The sequence below is a fragment of the Nothoprocta perdicaria genome, unplaced genomic scaffold (genome assembly GCF_003342845.1).
Source record: "Nothoprocta perdicaria isolate Ctin4 unplaced genomic scaffold, notPer1 scaffold_144, whole genome shotgun sequence".
Taxonomy (NCBI): Eukaryota; Metazoa; Chordata; class Aves; order Tinamiformes; family Tinamidae; genus Nothoprocta; species Nothoprocta perdicaria.
In genome coordinates this window covers 1,041,001-1,057,334 of record NW_020454583.1, presented here as the reverse complement: position 1 = coordinate 1,057,334, position 16,334 = coordinate 1,041,001, and the positions used below count along the sequence as shown (strand labels likewise).

Below are 16,334 nucleotides of genomic sequence, written 5' to 3'. Positions count from 1 at the left end.
GGCTCTCCGCGCGTTTTAGCGGGGAAGGGGGCGGCTCTCCGCGGCCCCCCGCCGGTGCGAGCCGAGCCGCGGCGCGGGCTGCGCGCCCCGAGCCGGGAGAGACGCCGGCGGCAGCGGCGCTTTCCAGGAATTTAAGCGAGACCTGCGTTTGCCTTTCCTTCCTGCCCTCCTCGTGGTTGCCTCCCGAGGCTTTTTGTTCCCTGCGCTCCGGTGTTTGCGCTGAGGAGCCGCGTGAGCGCAGGGCGCTCGCGGAGGAGGGAGGCAGGCAGGGCTCCGCGGAGGCGCCGCGGATGGGCRGCGTTGCCTGCCCCGCTGTCCAGCAAACAGCCCTGCCTCGTGCCTTCCGCGCCGTGTTGCAGCCGCGGTTGGGGGAAGAAATCCSACTGTGTTACTCATTCGAGTCGTTTAGATGCGAGCTGTTGGAGTAAGATTTAGTCATTTCCTTTTTATTTTTATTTTTCTATTTTTTTCTCTCCCCTCCTTCTGGAAGGAAACCTTAGGTAGTAGGCTGGAGGCAATACCAAACCTCAAGGTTAAAGTTTTTCTTTTTTTTTTTTTTAATTTTTTTTTTTTCTTCTCTTCAGTCTGGTCTCCTGGTCTTCCTTTTTCAGTCTCAGCAAACTTTCTGAATTTACACTCTGCCATGAAAATTTCCAGACTTGCTGTTTTCTGCATCCAGGTAATTTGAATATGTGTAATGTATCTGCTTTGGAAAACTCATGCAAAAGTAAATCAGCTTGTTTTGATAATGTGTGATAATTCAGCTTTTGTGTGGGGAGGGGGCCTAAAGAGAGACTTATTTTTTTTTTCTCTGTGTAAAGATAAAGCTTTTACAGGTGTTTCTATTTTTTTCTGCTTTTTTTTTTTTTTTTTTCCAAATGTGAAGCCTGGTTTAAAGTTATTCCTCTTTCAGAAGGGTAAGCTTTCTTTTGTTTGTTCGTTTTTTCCTTCTGATAAAAATATTACTTGAGCAGAAATCTGAAATCTCATGCTCTCACGCTAGTTATATAGATTCTGGCTTTGTGTGTATATCTCGCCAAGGCCAAAAGTTGCTCTCTTAGCAAAAGATGGGCTATTTGCTCCTGAATGAGAGATGTTCTTGGAGAGGCTCCAGGTGGGGTCCTGGCTGCTTATTTCCATGCAGGGATTTTAGGCATGGATTTTACAAGGGAGATTTGCCAGGCACTTGGAAACCCTTGTAGGAAGAGATCCTCTGAGATGGCACTTAGGACCTCCCCATTCCTGATGTGATAGTGAGCAAGCCCTTCTGCGGTTCTTCTGGGCAGAGAACAGGATTTCCCAGGATTGTGCAGGCAGCACATTCATATTTGGAGGATGTATGTAAAGCGTTAGAGCGTTGTTGYGAAGTTGCAGACCTTCTGCGTCTGTATCTTGCTGTAGGACTTCTCCTGAGGAAAGGTAAGAAACAGCCAAACAACTAGGTAAAGTGTTACAAAACCGTGCTAAAATGAGCTAAGTGATTTTGGCTTTACATATGTTAGCATCCCCGTAGGGAAATATTAAGGATAAAGTTGCATGTTACCCTAAATCTGTCCTCCTCTGTAATCTGTGAGGTTACCTTAAATATAGAGCTCTGCATAAACAAAACCTATGCYATGCTAATTTAGAATTATTTTCTGTTTTGCTTTCTTAATTTATTCCTATGGAATTTGATGTATTTTTTTTCAATTTCAGATTAGTAAAACTAAACAAGATAAAACCATAGAATAATCTTGATAGCATCTTGAATTGATGCTGTGGATATTAGTTACATCATGTACTAGTGCAGCGTGCTGGATCCTACTTCAGTTGCCTGAGTATTCCTTGCGTGATCAGAAATTGCATATAAATCTCTTTGCTATACTTTTCAGACTGTGTTTTGGGCACTTCTCTCTGTGTTAAGCAATTAGCTGGTGGTCCACAGAACTATTTGAGCATATGGTATTGGTTCATTTTCCCTGTATTTAGCTACTAATGATTTTAAAAGAAGCCAAAATAAATTAAATACCCCCTCCCCAATATTAATTGTCTTGGTAATTTTCTGTAAATGCTATTAAAGTGGGGGTGGGACGATATACAAATGCTATGTGGGCGCTGTGCAAATCCAGGAGAGGGGTGAGTGAGAGAGACRTTGAGATCTGTGAAGATCTGCTGAGAGGCTGTTGCTGCTGCTGCTGCAAAACAAATGTAAGCACTTCTATGACACAGTGAATTTGGAACAAAGGCAGAGCTGCTCGATTCAAGGAATGCAAAATTTGGCTTGGCTGTTACTTTCATAGTGCAGAAATCATTTTTGTTGAATAAGTCTCATGGGTTCCTCTGAGTAAAGGCTTTAGCCCTCCCAAGAGCTCTTCCTGACACTGAACAGTATCCCTTTCCTGTGTGTGACATGTATTTGAAAGACTGGCTGGTGACATTCATGCTGATGAATGAAAAAGGAACTTGCAGCATGACATACTATTCTTCAAATTATTTCCCTTGTTACTAGTTATTGCAAAGTACTAGGGTGCCACAACTTGAATATAATTAGTGGAGTAAATGGTTTATTAAGCACCACCTGACCTGTTGTCTTGTTTGATTATAGAAGCTTAGTGCACTGATCTGTGTACAGTATTCGGCAAAAATAATTGCTTTCAGACTTTTACCTGATCACAGTTATTTTTGGAGTGGCTCCGTACATGGCTTTTGCTTCAACTTTGTACCTTTTAGTCTCTGATTTGTGGCAGTCCGTAGCACTACATTTCATACTTTGCGTAGCTCCAAATTGTTGCTTTGTAGTTTTATTAGTAGTAATTCAAAGCAACCTTTCCACGTGCCATTACATACCCTATGTCTTGGTCTTCCTTAACATTCTTTAATTGGCATTTAGGTATCAACAAAACCATGGCACAAAGGGGAAAGTTGCAAGTATTTTTCTTCTCAAAGTTTTGAGAGTTTTTAAACAGCCACTGATGTAAAGAGAGTATTCCTTCCAGTGTTGTACTGTGTCTTCAAAATAATTTTAGGGATGTAAAAGAAGCAGCACAGGGTGAAGTCTGTGCCATAAAAAGCTTATAATAAAGGGTTCAGATCYGGCAAACCCTTCTTCATGTGCTTAATTACATACATAAATTCCATAATGGATGCCACCCCCCTCCAGCAGAATTCATGCTGTTACATTTAGTATATAAGAAGATCACATGAAACAACACAATCATCATATGAAACTTGAAAATAACATGAAAAAAATATATATTATGACTCTGTAGAGCATTTTGTATTCTGGGACTGGTCTTCACAATGTGCAGCTATAGCAAACTGAATTTCTCAATCAATAACGTTTTTGAGAAAACCATTTTGAAAGGATTTATTTGGTCTGAAAAATTACAGATTTTAAATAGCATGTAAATGGCTGGCCTTGAAGGTAAAGTGTGCTCAAATTATTGTTTGTTGCATTCATTTTTCAAAGACTGACTATTTCCAGACAGATTAATGCTTTAAGAGTTAAATGTCAGGGAGCTTTTGTCAGTGTTTTTGATGGGGGTCGTTGACCTTGGACCTTGCTCCTAACAGATGCACTGACAGAGGCTGTTTACTGGCCTTCAAAGCCACAGTTTGACATTAGTCCCTTTGGGGAGGCCAGAGCTTCCACACCACTGAGGACTGCTGAAAATTCAGTGTTTGCTGCGGGCAGGCGGCAGATCTGGCCTCTGGGATGCGCCAGCCTTTTCCACTGTTAGCTCTTGTTGAGGATGCAACCTTATAGCTGTCCCTATGTGGTATTATGATGTGCTCTCTGCAAGGTTTAACCTCATAAATCAAAATATGAGCAAAAAGTAAATGTCATTTATTGCATAGCTCTGCAATTGTCATCACAGTAGGATTTGCTGTACTTCATGTACACTTCATTTTTTTTTATATATATATATAAAAAATTGTATCAATACTAGATTGAGGTAGTTTAAGAGTGCGGTGATGTGCAGGTGCTTTCCGAAGACTAAGCACAAAACCAGTTGAACCAAATGACTGTTTAAATGTGGAATGTATCTCAGTGTATCTCTCCTTGTGAAAGATATTTGACTCGCAAAATGTAAAGAAATAGCTGCATCGTGGTGGTTTGTTCTGTAACTTTGTGAATCTGTTGTGTTATTGATGGAGCTAAAGGTTCAGAGGATGTAAAATCTGATGAGGGMTCTTTGTCAGTTCTTCACTTTAAARCAGCTCCACTAGACTAAGTTGTGTATTTAATTTTGCTCCTGAGATGAGCTCTTCAGTTCATCACTGGAAGAAATACTTTTGGCCTGGTCACTGCCATACCTCTTTCTCAGTTAAAGGTCTGATCATGGATGAAATACTAAACATATAGTCTCTTCTGTCTGTGCTGCCTTCTTTGAAGGGATCAAAGTCTTTGTCTTTTGTGTGTAAAAATATGTTCTCTCAGTAATGGTCCAAAATGCCCTTGTTCTTAAGATAATTGCATAACCATGGAGTGCAGATGTTCTTTAAGTTAATCATTCACGAGACTTGCTTTATTTTAAAAAGAATAGTTCTTGCATAAGACAATGCTAGTTCATAATATTGATGCAAAACAATGAAATGCAAATCTCAAAAATACTGTAAATATTTTATAATTCACAGTGCTGAGCTGGTGTTGCTTTGCTTGGRGCTTCTGACAGAATATTGGATCTCTCACCCTTCCGCAGCCTTTGTGAATCCAGATTAGTAGGAAATGAAACCTGGGACCATCTGATGGCTGCCTAGTCACCTGTGAAATGTGGTTTCTAATACACAGGTTTCCAGACCATAGGAGCACCCACTGCAATTAGATAAGCAGAACTGGTGCCCTTGTAGAAAGACTTGCTAGAACGGCTAATGTYTCATCTTAATCTAAAACTGACCCTGCCAGGTAAATATTTCCAAACACTTATGGCATAGGATGGAGTGACTGCTAATTGTAATGTATCTGCTTGGAGAAAGTGCATTTCACTGTCAGTCCTGTTCGCCTGTCTCTTCTATAACTGCTTCCTCTGTAAAAGCAGAAAGAAGTAAGATTCACACCAGCTTCACTGAGGGCCCATCTCCATCTGGAGCTGTCCACAAAATATTCAAAGACTTCGTTTGATTTAAGCTTTTATGCTATGGAAGTACTGTAGAGGGTACTCTCTGTCTCCCAGTAAATCTAATCATGTCCAGGTGTGATAATAGTTACTGACAAATCGACTGAAAAGTTGGTTATTAGTTTTAGCAAGTGTTTTCTTTAAATGCAAGCTTACATGTGCCAGTTATAACGCTGGGCCTACAATAAAATCACATATTTTTTCTTTTTTTTTAAACTTCACACCTGTTATTGACTGATTATTTATTTTCATGACTTGAAACATCTATGCTTTATGTAAAGTGCTGTTGGGGAAAATAAGCAAGTGTTCTTTCTCCACCCAGAATACCCTAAATCCCAAGCAAATGTTCAAAATGATTTTTCAAGAAGGTAAGAATTATTTAGCATGCAATGTCATACACCCTTGAAGACCTATAGTGAGCCATGGCCCTGATTCCARGTTCCGTAAAACTAGTTAAAAGTCTCCCACTGACTTCAAGTGGACTTTTGATTTGTACCCATGTGATTCTTCATTTGTATTCCGACTGCAAGCTCTTTTCAACAAGAGACAATAAACTTGGGTAGTAGGAAATGAATCTCTTCAAAAACCTAGGTGAGCGAGGTCACATTTTGATGTTTTGAAGAAGTTGGTTTTAAAAGAAAACCTCCTTGGGCTAAATATATGGTAAGTCTTTAGAGAAGAAGTGTTAGGAATAAGAAGAGCACAGGAATATTTGRAAGTAAGCAGTGTACACTGAGTGATACTTCTCTAAATGGTGGTACTAGCATAAAAGTTGCATTGTGGCTGCCCAGAGAAAAACTACTTTGTCTTAAAAATACACAAGTGGTTTATAATAAAATTAAGTGACATGTTTTAGACATTTAAATAGAACATGGCCCTGCATCCATGTACTGTAACTACCTTGAGGAGCACAGAATAGCAAGAMTGGTTTTGCATTGATGAATTTACATTACTGTAGTTGTGTTCTGATTTAAAGTATAGTTAAAAGGTCTACTTAGTGGAAGGGAAATTTTTACTAAATATAAAAATAATTGCTTTGACAAAATGGAGAATAATGTGGCTTTAACAGATCTCTCTTTCTCTCTTCCCCCCCTCCTTTTCCATCTGTRTGTGTGTGTGTATCTATCCATCTATATCTCCATCCATAAGTCTCAGTAGCCTTAGATTTAAAACCAAGGTTTAGAAAACTGGAAGTAYCTTAAAAATTGTTTCTTTCATTATCTTGAGAAACCTTGAAAAGTAGTATCTGTGTCTGCACAATGATTATGTTTCAGAAACAGTTAGTTTTAGGCATTTTATTATGTGCTGAAACATATGTTTATAAAAAAAAAAGACTATAACCTGCTGGAAAAAGTGTCTCATAATAATAAACCTGTCGATGGGCCATATGCTGCCCTCAGTATGTTTGAAAAAAGAAATTCTTATACGAGTGCTAAGTAAGTTTACAGCCCAAGTGTTAAGTTAGGGTCAGACTGTGACTGGCCCTCTGTGGATTGATGGGGGGAGGGAAGTGCTTGCAGATCCTCCTCATGCTCTTTTCATTAGCTCACTCAATAGCCTGTGTTGTGGGCCAGGTACAGCAGCATAGGATGCCTTCCCGCAACGGCAATGGGGACTATGCTCAGCCCTGGGCTGGAGAGTTGAGTTCCCCCCCTCTTTTTATATATATATAWAATATATATTTATATATATAATAACAAAGCCAGACTGAGCTTTGCATGATCGCCTGTGAAAAGCAACTATTGCAGACAAATTATCTGCATTTAAAAAGGTGACTCRACAGATAAGTAAAGTTGCTACAAATAAGAGTGCCAATAAATACACAGTTGGCTAAGAAATGTGGGAAAAAATCATCTCTTCCCATATACTGTGCAGATTATTTGTATTTCTTGGTTTTTTTTATGCTCATATCATAACTTTAGCTTTTAAACGCAAGTGACAAGATGATTGCAAAGTCTTTTGTTCTTTGAGAGCGAAAGTGAGATGCAGTAGGTTGAAGAGTATGTCATTCTTAAAAGGCACTTCTGGGCAGGATCAATGTTTGGTAAATGCAGACACTTTCAAGCCTATTCTACTTTTGATGCACTCACATAACTCTGGTGAATGGGAGTCATGCATGTGTGCGTCTCAAAAAGAATAAGTCTCTCTGTAACCAAGGCACTTTCCTTATAGAAAAGTACTTCACTGAGAAGTGTTTTTAATGCCCTGATGTTTTCCACCACTGATGAGCTGTGCAATGTATATTTTTGTGGCAGCTCAGCRGGTGATAGTCAGTTCCAAAGGAAATAACAAAGATTAAGGAGAATTGTATAAAGTAGGTGACCATGCTGAAGGTTATGTCAAGAGATGAGTGAGGTTGTCATAGTATCTGTTATCAAAATCGAGACTGTAGGCAGAGCAATCCACACAAGGAGCTTATKCGTCACTCCGAAGCTTACCAGGATTCAACAAAGCATCTGGTTTGCTCAGGTGAAAATTTGTCCCTTAAGGAGCTGAGATCTTCATCTTGTGTCCTCCTGCCCAGACATCTAATAAGGAATGTTGTGCATATGTGTGCAAAGCTCCAAATACAGAATACAGACTTCAGAAGAAGCCCCAAGRGCCCAGGAAGTAGGTGACAATCTGTGGGCCTCTGCAGTGGGGTGAGTCAGTAACGTAGAGGATGATTTGGGTGTTATTCGGATGCGCCCTGAGAAACTTTGAGGAGATTGAGAGAATAAGGCCAAGTATGGATTGGAAGAATAATAGGTGAAATACAAGGAGTCTGAGGGGAGAATTCATCCATGCCTGGTCTGCAGTTGACTTTCCAAGAAAGGCACGTTGGCACTGGCGAGGCCTGTAAGCTTTTCGGGAATGCTCCTCTTCAGTTCAGGGAAAGGTAGCTTCCCTGTGGAGATGGAAAAGTCCAGCCAGCTTCTTACACACTGTTGGACTTGAAGGAAGAGGTTTCAGCTCTGCCTTTTGAGCAGAGCTGATGAGGTGATTAAGAAGCCTGTAGTGGTCCAGACTGGCTTGCCTGGGGGTATGTGTATGCCAATGTGTGGTGTTAACTGCAGCACTCAGAATTTGCACAAACCCACATACAGTAATAAAATACCCTGCAACTAGTCAAAGGCASCAGTAGTAGCCAAGTGAACTTGGAATGTCAAAGCCACCCATTTTTAAGCTATGATGAGCCAAAAAAAATTAGGAAGCAGTCCAAGAAATGAACACCTCACTTTTTGGAACTCTCATATCTCCAAGATGCCTTGGCCAATCTACCTCAAACTTTCCAGAGAAGCTTTCCTTGGCATAAGATCATGACTGTGAAATTTCATGTGGCTGGGTTTTGTTGAAGTTATGAAGGTTAGCACTGGAGTTTGTTATAAAAAGCAAATCTTTCCATTAGAAATATTTCTGCATAGTTGGCACTCATTCCATCTTAATTGTTTATTGCTGTTTCTTCAGGCTGAGTATATTTTTGTTATTCATTTTAGATGAATTTGGGTTTTTTGAGAAGAAAAACCCACAAACCAGTTTGATATAGATCTGTGTACATTGGAGTCAGATTGCCCATGGCTCTGCACAGGTGTATGTGGTGAGGCAGAAGTATTAGCTCCATATCTTGTGATTGTGATTGGTAGTCACAATTGAGAGGCCTATCCTCGTATACTATCACTTCATGGGCTTTTTTGGAGCATTCAATTTGAAAGCTCACTGTTTAATAGAGCTCCCTATCTTCTTGGCAGAAGGGAGCCTCTCTGTTGGCCTACTAGTATGCTGTCCTCCAGGCAAAAAGTGTTTCTGGTTGATTGCCTTCTTGTTCTGCAGGGTTTCCCAAGTGGCACCTCCTCCTGCCGTGAAAAGCCACAAAAACGGCAATAGTCTAAGATTGGCGGCAGTTTTCTCTTTGTATGCTCTTGAGCTGTTCTTCATGGTGTCTAAACATCCTCAGCCTGAGAGGTTTAGCAGCCAGAGTTGCAAAATCTCRGAGAAAAAGCAGGCAGTTGAGAGAAGGGGGGAGAGGGGGAGTAGGGGGTGGAAAAAGAAAGAGAGAAGCTGCATCTAACTTAGTGGGTCTAGTAGTGGCCCTTATTTTTGAGTAAGGGGTACAGTGACTGAGGAAGACCTGGTCATGAACCAGCTCCTCTGTCGCACCCCTTGAGTACTGTTTTCTCGATGATGTAGAGACCAAGGAATGCCATTGCAGTTACCTGCAGTTGTTAGATGGAGCCTGAAGAACGCTAATGAGAAAAGTTCTTTAAAGACACTGTGTTTAAAGACACTGAATTAATTTGACCAAGTCTCTTTACAGACAGAGGGGGAAGGGCTGGAACAGATGTCAAGCTGGAAAGAGCCTTCACCCYGAGGCAGGAGTTGAATGCTTTTGAAGTTGACGCTTGATTGTATTTTTCTTTCCCCTGTTAGRATCTCAAAGTGCCAAGAGAAACTGAGCAGAAGTCAGGAAGTGCTGCTTCTGGAGGACACAAGGTGCTGTTGATCACGGCTTGCTAGGACTTGGTCTCAGTTGCAGGCAGGAGCTCTCTGCACCTGCCGAGCTCTGCATTTCACAAGTCTGGAAGGTCCTCTACTGCTGAACCAAATCCCTTGGTTGGGCTTGGTCTTTGTACTGTTTGCTCTGTGCCCTGCCTCTCTCTGTACTGGAGAGAGGTTATTGTTTCTTTTGTAGTGTGTCCCAGGACAAATATACAGTTGTCTGTTAAGACACAGTAGATTATCATGGGTTAATCCCTGTAAATGAGTGTGTGCATAAAACAGCTATGAGCAAGTTTTCTATTTGCTCAGGCTTTTTATTATTAGGAGCACTAAAAAGACCAACAGAGCCAGCTAAAAATCAATCTGCCACTATATAGACAGCCAATGAAAAGAATGCAGTGTGGGTGTAATGTGATCATAGCCACTTAAACCAGTGATCAGATATATGGCTACATTCTGCAAAAGCTGCAAGCAGCAAAGAAACCCTGCTGAAAACTCCTGGACCACGGAATTAAAATAATTAAGCCTTGCTGTTACTGGAATATACGTTGCTCTTGCAAGGTTGTTACAAGACAAATAGGGGCATAGCTTGAGCACATTGTATACATGGAACTTTGCTTTTATGTGTTTGACTGGGTTCTTATTTTTAAAAAATAATAACTATCTGCTATTCAGAGTGCCTTGAGGATCCTTCAGCGGGTTGATGTCACCAGAAGCATAGCCATCAAAGAAAAAATGCTAAGCAAAATGTATAGGTATAAGCATATTCTTCTGATACCTGAGCTCACTCAAGCATCAATGCACAGGACTGTAGTGCTCTGCACGGAGACTCCTGAATGATATTTTTTTTTTCAATAAGCAGGGCCATAAAGGCAGAGTCCACCTCAGYGAATTTTTATCCTCTTGACTTTTCTACAGATAGTGTCTGCATTCTTCTCAGACTGCTAAACTGCCACTTGTAGTATCACCCATCTTGTAGTAGTTCTTTGCTGCTAGTGCTACACCATCCAGTGTTTGTAGATCAGAGTTTTGAAGGAGGCCCATAAACTCATCACACAAGCTGAGAGAAGAGTAAACTGCATAGCCTGTGATACTGCAATATTGTAGCATTATTTACTGCTGCATACCRCATTACTGCCCCATGTTGTGTGAGGAAGGGCTCAGGCATACCAGTACCATGTCTAATCAGTAAAGCAACCAATAGGAATCCATAGRCTTGACTACTGAGCAATTTAGCATGGCTAAGATATGTGCCTGACCCTGATTTAAGACCAGCAAGAAGCTCAGGAAAGTGCAGTCTGCTGCCTATGATTATTTGCTCTCTGATAGATCTGCTTCTACCTTGTTTCTGAATATGCTGATTTCCTAAAGAACAGTTAAAAGGCATGACCTTTCAAGTAATTAAAATACCACCATTATATCTTTGATACTATTTACTTATCTGGTGACATTTCACAGAATCACAGAATGGTTGAGGTTGGAAGGGATCTCTAGAGATCATCTAGTCCAACCCCACTCAAGCAGGGACACCCAGAGCACGGGGCACAGGGCAGCATCCAGGYGGGTTTGGAAGATCTCCAGAGAAGGAGACTCCACAACCTCCCTGGGCAGCCTGTTCCACTGMTCTGTCACCCTCACAGTAAAATTCTTCCTCACATGGAGATGGAACTGCCTGTGTTTCAACTTAGACCCATTGCCCCTTGTCCTGTCACTGGCCACCACTTAGAAAAGCTTGGCCCCTTCCTCCCTACAATCTCCCCTCAGGTACTTACACATATTTAGCAGATCTCCACTCATTCGTCTCTGGGATAAACAGGCCCAGCTTGCTTAGTCTTTCCTCAWRCAAGAGGTTCTTCAGTCCCTTAATCATCTTTATTGCCCTCCGCTGGACCCTCTCTAGAAGCTCCACGTCTCTCTTATAATGAGGAGCCCAGAACTGCCCCCAATATTCCAGGTGCGGCCTCACCAGAGCTCAGGAGAGGGGCAGGATCACTTCCCTTGACCTGCTGGCAACATCCTCCTGATGCAGGCCAGGATCCCATTGGCCTTCTTGGCCACAAGGGCACACTGCTGCCTCATGGTTAACTTGGTGTCAGCCAGGACTTCCAGGTCCCTCTCCGTGGAGGTGCTTTCCAGCAGGTCGACCCCTAATCTGTCCTGGTGCCTGGGGTTATTCCTCCCCGGGTGCAGGACCCTGCACTTATCCTTATTGAACCTCATGAGGTTCCTCTCTGCCCAACTCACCAGCCTATCCAGGTCCCTCTGGATGGCAGCACATCCCTCCGGAGTGTCGGCCACTCCACCCAGCTTGGTGTCATCTGCAAACTTGCTCAGGGTGCACTCTGTGCCCTCGTCCAGGTCATTGATGAACAAATTGAACAGCACGGGGCCCAGTACTGACCCCTGGGGGACACCACTGGCCACAGGCCTCCAACTGGACTCAGCCCCATTTATCACCACCCTCTGAGCTCTGCCATCCATCCAGTTCTCAACCCACCTCACTGTCCACCTGTCCAGTCCACACTTGCAGAGCTTTCCTATGAGGATGTCATTTATTTAACATCCTTTAAGTAAATGAGGCATGAACATTAAAAGCTGGGTAATGATACAGCCATACTAAGACAACAGAGGTGCTAAGTGGATGCCAAAGGAGTTTTATATCTCAGAATTATATTACTAGTGCGTAATGGACCCAGTAACTATCTGTGATAGAAAATTAAGTCTTTCTTACACTGTCACTAGGTTAAAGTTAATCTCTGTCTCAGAAAACCCAGTATATCTGTGGTTTGTTTTTGTTTTTTGTGTTTTTTTTTTTCTCTCTCTCTTCCCTTAGTTGTTTGGGATCAGCAATAAAGCAGAAGTGTAGCCAGTAATAGCAGAGGGAACTAAAGAGTTGCTTACTACACCAGTGTCCAAGTTTCCTCCGAAGTAATATGTGATACCACATCATGGCTTTAGGGTTTAAACTGAGATATACTTTTTTTCATTCAGATTTTCCTAAACTGAACAGAGTTAGATTTTTGTTTTTTGAAATACATTGCTTTTCTAACCAAATCATTCCCTGTGCCTTCCATCCATCTGAGGTGAGTTTACAGAAGAGAATGTCAAGTGCCACACAGGGGAAACGCTCACGAGGATATCAGTGTGACTTGGATACAGACATGCTAAACAAAACTTTCATCAGTATAAAGACAGATTGGGTCAAGACTTGCAGCAACAGCAACTAGTTCATAGAYCTTTGAGATAGATCAGGTTAGCAGTGCTGTTCCCCATGAGGTTTTTGAAATGGAGAGGTGGTGATATTGAAAAAGTGACTTTGGAGAAAGCACACAGTTTCAGTCGGATGCAAGTCACCTGTCACGACCAAAATGCTGATGGAAAGCTAACTATAAAGAGAATACATAGACTACGTACACTTTTTATGTGTGTATACACATATATATTCATGTATAATATTATTATATAYGTACACATGTATATAATGTGTRTATATATATTTTATATGTAAAAATTAAGAGCTTTAAATCCACCAAAAAAAAGCACTTTTAGAAAGTAGGCATCGTGTACTAACAGTCTTTATTTTCCCCAGTCCTTTGATGTCTAAGGGAAGTGAAATTGATTTTAAACTAAAGACACCAATGCGCCTATTTCTTACAACAGTGTGCTTGGTAGAAAAGTGATATATTAGAATTCACATAAACTTGGATTCTCTGACTCCTGGAAAGGAAATTGTATATGTTACCTGCTGATGAAAATGCTGGCTCCTCCGCAGCATGCCCTTAGGCATGTTCYATTTAAGTGGCTTGAAAATATGCAATTATTCTTCATGTGCTTGTCCATATTCTGTATCCTTATGGAGACAGTGACATTCACAGTATCTGCAGGATGGAGTATTGCTTTTCCCATAGCTTTTAACTTTTTTAATAAATCAAGAGTAAACATAGATCTTGGACTAACAATGTCATGAAAGATTTAACAGACAATTTTTTACCTGCATGTGATGATAAATTTAGGAAATACTTTCGAAATATCAAGCTTTCCATTTGCTTGATCTTATCCATACAAATCCTTTTTCTTTCATTTCTCTTCATTAGTATTATAAACCTGTGTAAGTCAGTTCATTCTCTCATTAAAATGATTCAGACCTGAGGGACACTTGTAATTTGGAACTAATTAGTAAATAAGTCAGATAAATACTACCCATTGAGAGTTATGAAAGCACATTGGACAGGAGTCATAAAGGGCTGTATCAAATTCTAACAATTAAAGCTTTAAARATTATCAGTAGTTCATATGATAAGTCAGTTTCATCATAAATTAGCTCACTTAATATTTTCTGCCGCTTTCTGAGCAAGCTGAACAGATCTTGCAATCTCAAACAGTGGTTAGAATAGTAGAGGAAGGAGGAATTCTGTAAAAATTACAGCATCTTTACACTAAATTGTGACTGTATCCAGCTATCTGGTTTGTGGCGTGAACTTGGTGTGTGTTGGCAGCCACTATTTACATGCAAATTCAAATGTAGTTAGTATAGCTGTGTGCACACACGTGGGCATCATGTGTGAAGGGAACACTCCCGCTTCCCTGCTAACTTTTAATAGTATTTTGAGAATTCTTACGGGGGGGGGTAGGACGGGGGTTGTTATATGTAACACTTCATGTGTTATTGTTGATACACTTGTTTAAGAAAAGAAGAATGATATTTATTTTCTTGTGCTCATTTAAAAAAGTCTACTTGTGGGGCTATTGTTTTAGTTCACCAGATAAAACTCTGAATGAATACAAACTCTGAAATATAAAGCATGTTTGAATRAATGTAGTAAGTAGACCCCATCTACAGTTCAGCTCTTTTCCTTAAATCATGTTAAAAATCTTTATTTTCCTTCATTTAAATATTGCTACAAGAATGTAAGATGCTGCATAAGTCTGTGTTAGCAACACAGAAGTGTGGTTGTATRAACACATAGGGAAACATACAGCTTGAAAACACGGTGTTCCTTATGATCTACTGAGATTTCATATTTTGGGATTAAGCGGGTTTTTTTTTTGTGTCTTATGATTCACTCTGTTTTTTAGTAGAACTATGAACTTGTGTAATGCATAGATAATTAAAATACAATGCAAGTTATGATATGTTAAGGAAGTATGCTGTTCCTATATAAAGTTCTTTCTGCTTTGTTGTATTACTTAGTTCACCAAATTGTGTTTGGTGGCTGGTAGGCTTCCTACTAATGGCAGGTTTTCTGCTAACAAGTATGAATGACCTATACTTGGCTGCACTTCTGTTCCTGCTCGTGTAGTAGAGAATCACAAGAAATTATTCTTTTACTTCATTTCCTGAAGCACAGTAGACCAGACTGCTGCACTACAGGATGTTTTGTATAGAATATTAAAAAAATCTGAGAACTCATGAGTAGATTGAATGCAGCTGAAGACCAGAATGAGAGTATCATAACTGCCTAACATCCTTTATGATTGCTGCCAGCATATCTTTTTCCACTTTCATACCCATATTTAGCATGAACTTCAATGCRTTTCTTTCCAGTAGTTAGGGAAAAAAAAAAGTAGGAAAATCTTGCAGGCRTCTTGTGTAGTATATCCCGTACCTGCTGTAGTAAATTTAACTGTAAAACATATCTGTTAGCATATGTTGAGCAAAAACGAAAATGCACTTTGAGAAATAAAAGCAAGAATCATCTAAATGTTAGAAACACTAGTTTCTAATTCAGACTAAATGTTCTTTTTAATTTTTTTTTTCTGAACGGATTGAGGCAAGCCTAAAAGCCATCCACAGAGTCTGCCTGACGGGATTGGGTGTTGCTAAGGAATCAATCTATGTTCAAGCAGAGATTCTTTTTTAGAACACTTTTTATGGTGACAGAGAAAACATTCTTATTGTGATTGATACAGGGCAATGAATTGCCTTCATTTTATTACTTGCTCTGTGCTCTTAGAATTTAATGGCAGCAGCCGTGGATTGGGGCTATTTTGTGCTAGCCAAGGGTAAAAAGCACATATGGGTTAATCTCCATCCTTGCAAACATTCTTTTTTTCCCTTGATCCCGCAAATGGTTGGCTTCAGTGCGTCTGTTGACGCTGATAGCCAAAGTGGCCGGTGGTGGAATGGAGAGGAGAGCACGTTTTCCCCCATGGCAAGCATCTGAAATACTAACAAATATTTGTATGGAAATGGTGAGAGTTTCACTTGCTGAAGAACTGAAGTAAGGGACTATATTACATGTATGCTGTTTAGCTTCAGTCTTCAAAATCAGTACATAAATGAAAACTTTTTTTTCCTACAGAGGTAAAGAAATCTCAGCAACCTCTGCCCTGTGTTTTTGTGTGTGATGTATTTTCTTTCACAGATTCATCTATAGTAGCCTGTAGATCTAAAAATATATGGTTTTTATGTTCTAATGGCTGTTATGATGGCATAAATTTGCAATAATGGTAATTCCTCAGACATATCCAGCAAGTATGAGATCAGAATCCAGCCTTTCCCAGTTTTATGAAAAAACGGTGCCACTAATCTTGCACACCTGCTGGCCCTGTCTTGCTTCTCACTTAATCAGGCTCCTTACTCACTCAGGTTTCCACTGCTGTAATAGTCTTGGAGCTTACAGAGGTCCTACCTTTTTTTCCAGTACCTTCCACTTTCTAAAGTCATGTGTAGTAGGAAATGAATAGCAAGTATTGGAGGGGAGGAATGGAAATATTCTACATGCATTGCACGTGGGCTGTAATGACTGCTCATTTAATAAA

At 40.5% G+C, this 16,334-nt stretch overlaps 1 long non-coding RNA gene across 1 annotated transcript; it reads left to right on the top strand.

Annotated features, from left to right (window-relative positions):
• The first annotated feature begins 588 nt into the window (after positions 1-588).
• On the top strand, positions 589-10,431 carry LOC112943343. The gene is made up of 2 exons (XR_003248557.1): positions 589-679; positions 9,504-10,431. It is a non-coding gene; the product is annotated as an uncharacterized LOC112943343 (long non-coding RNA).
• The last annotated feature ends 5,903 nt before the right edge of the window (positions 10,432-16,334 follow it).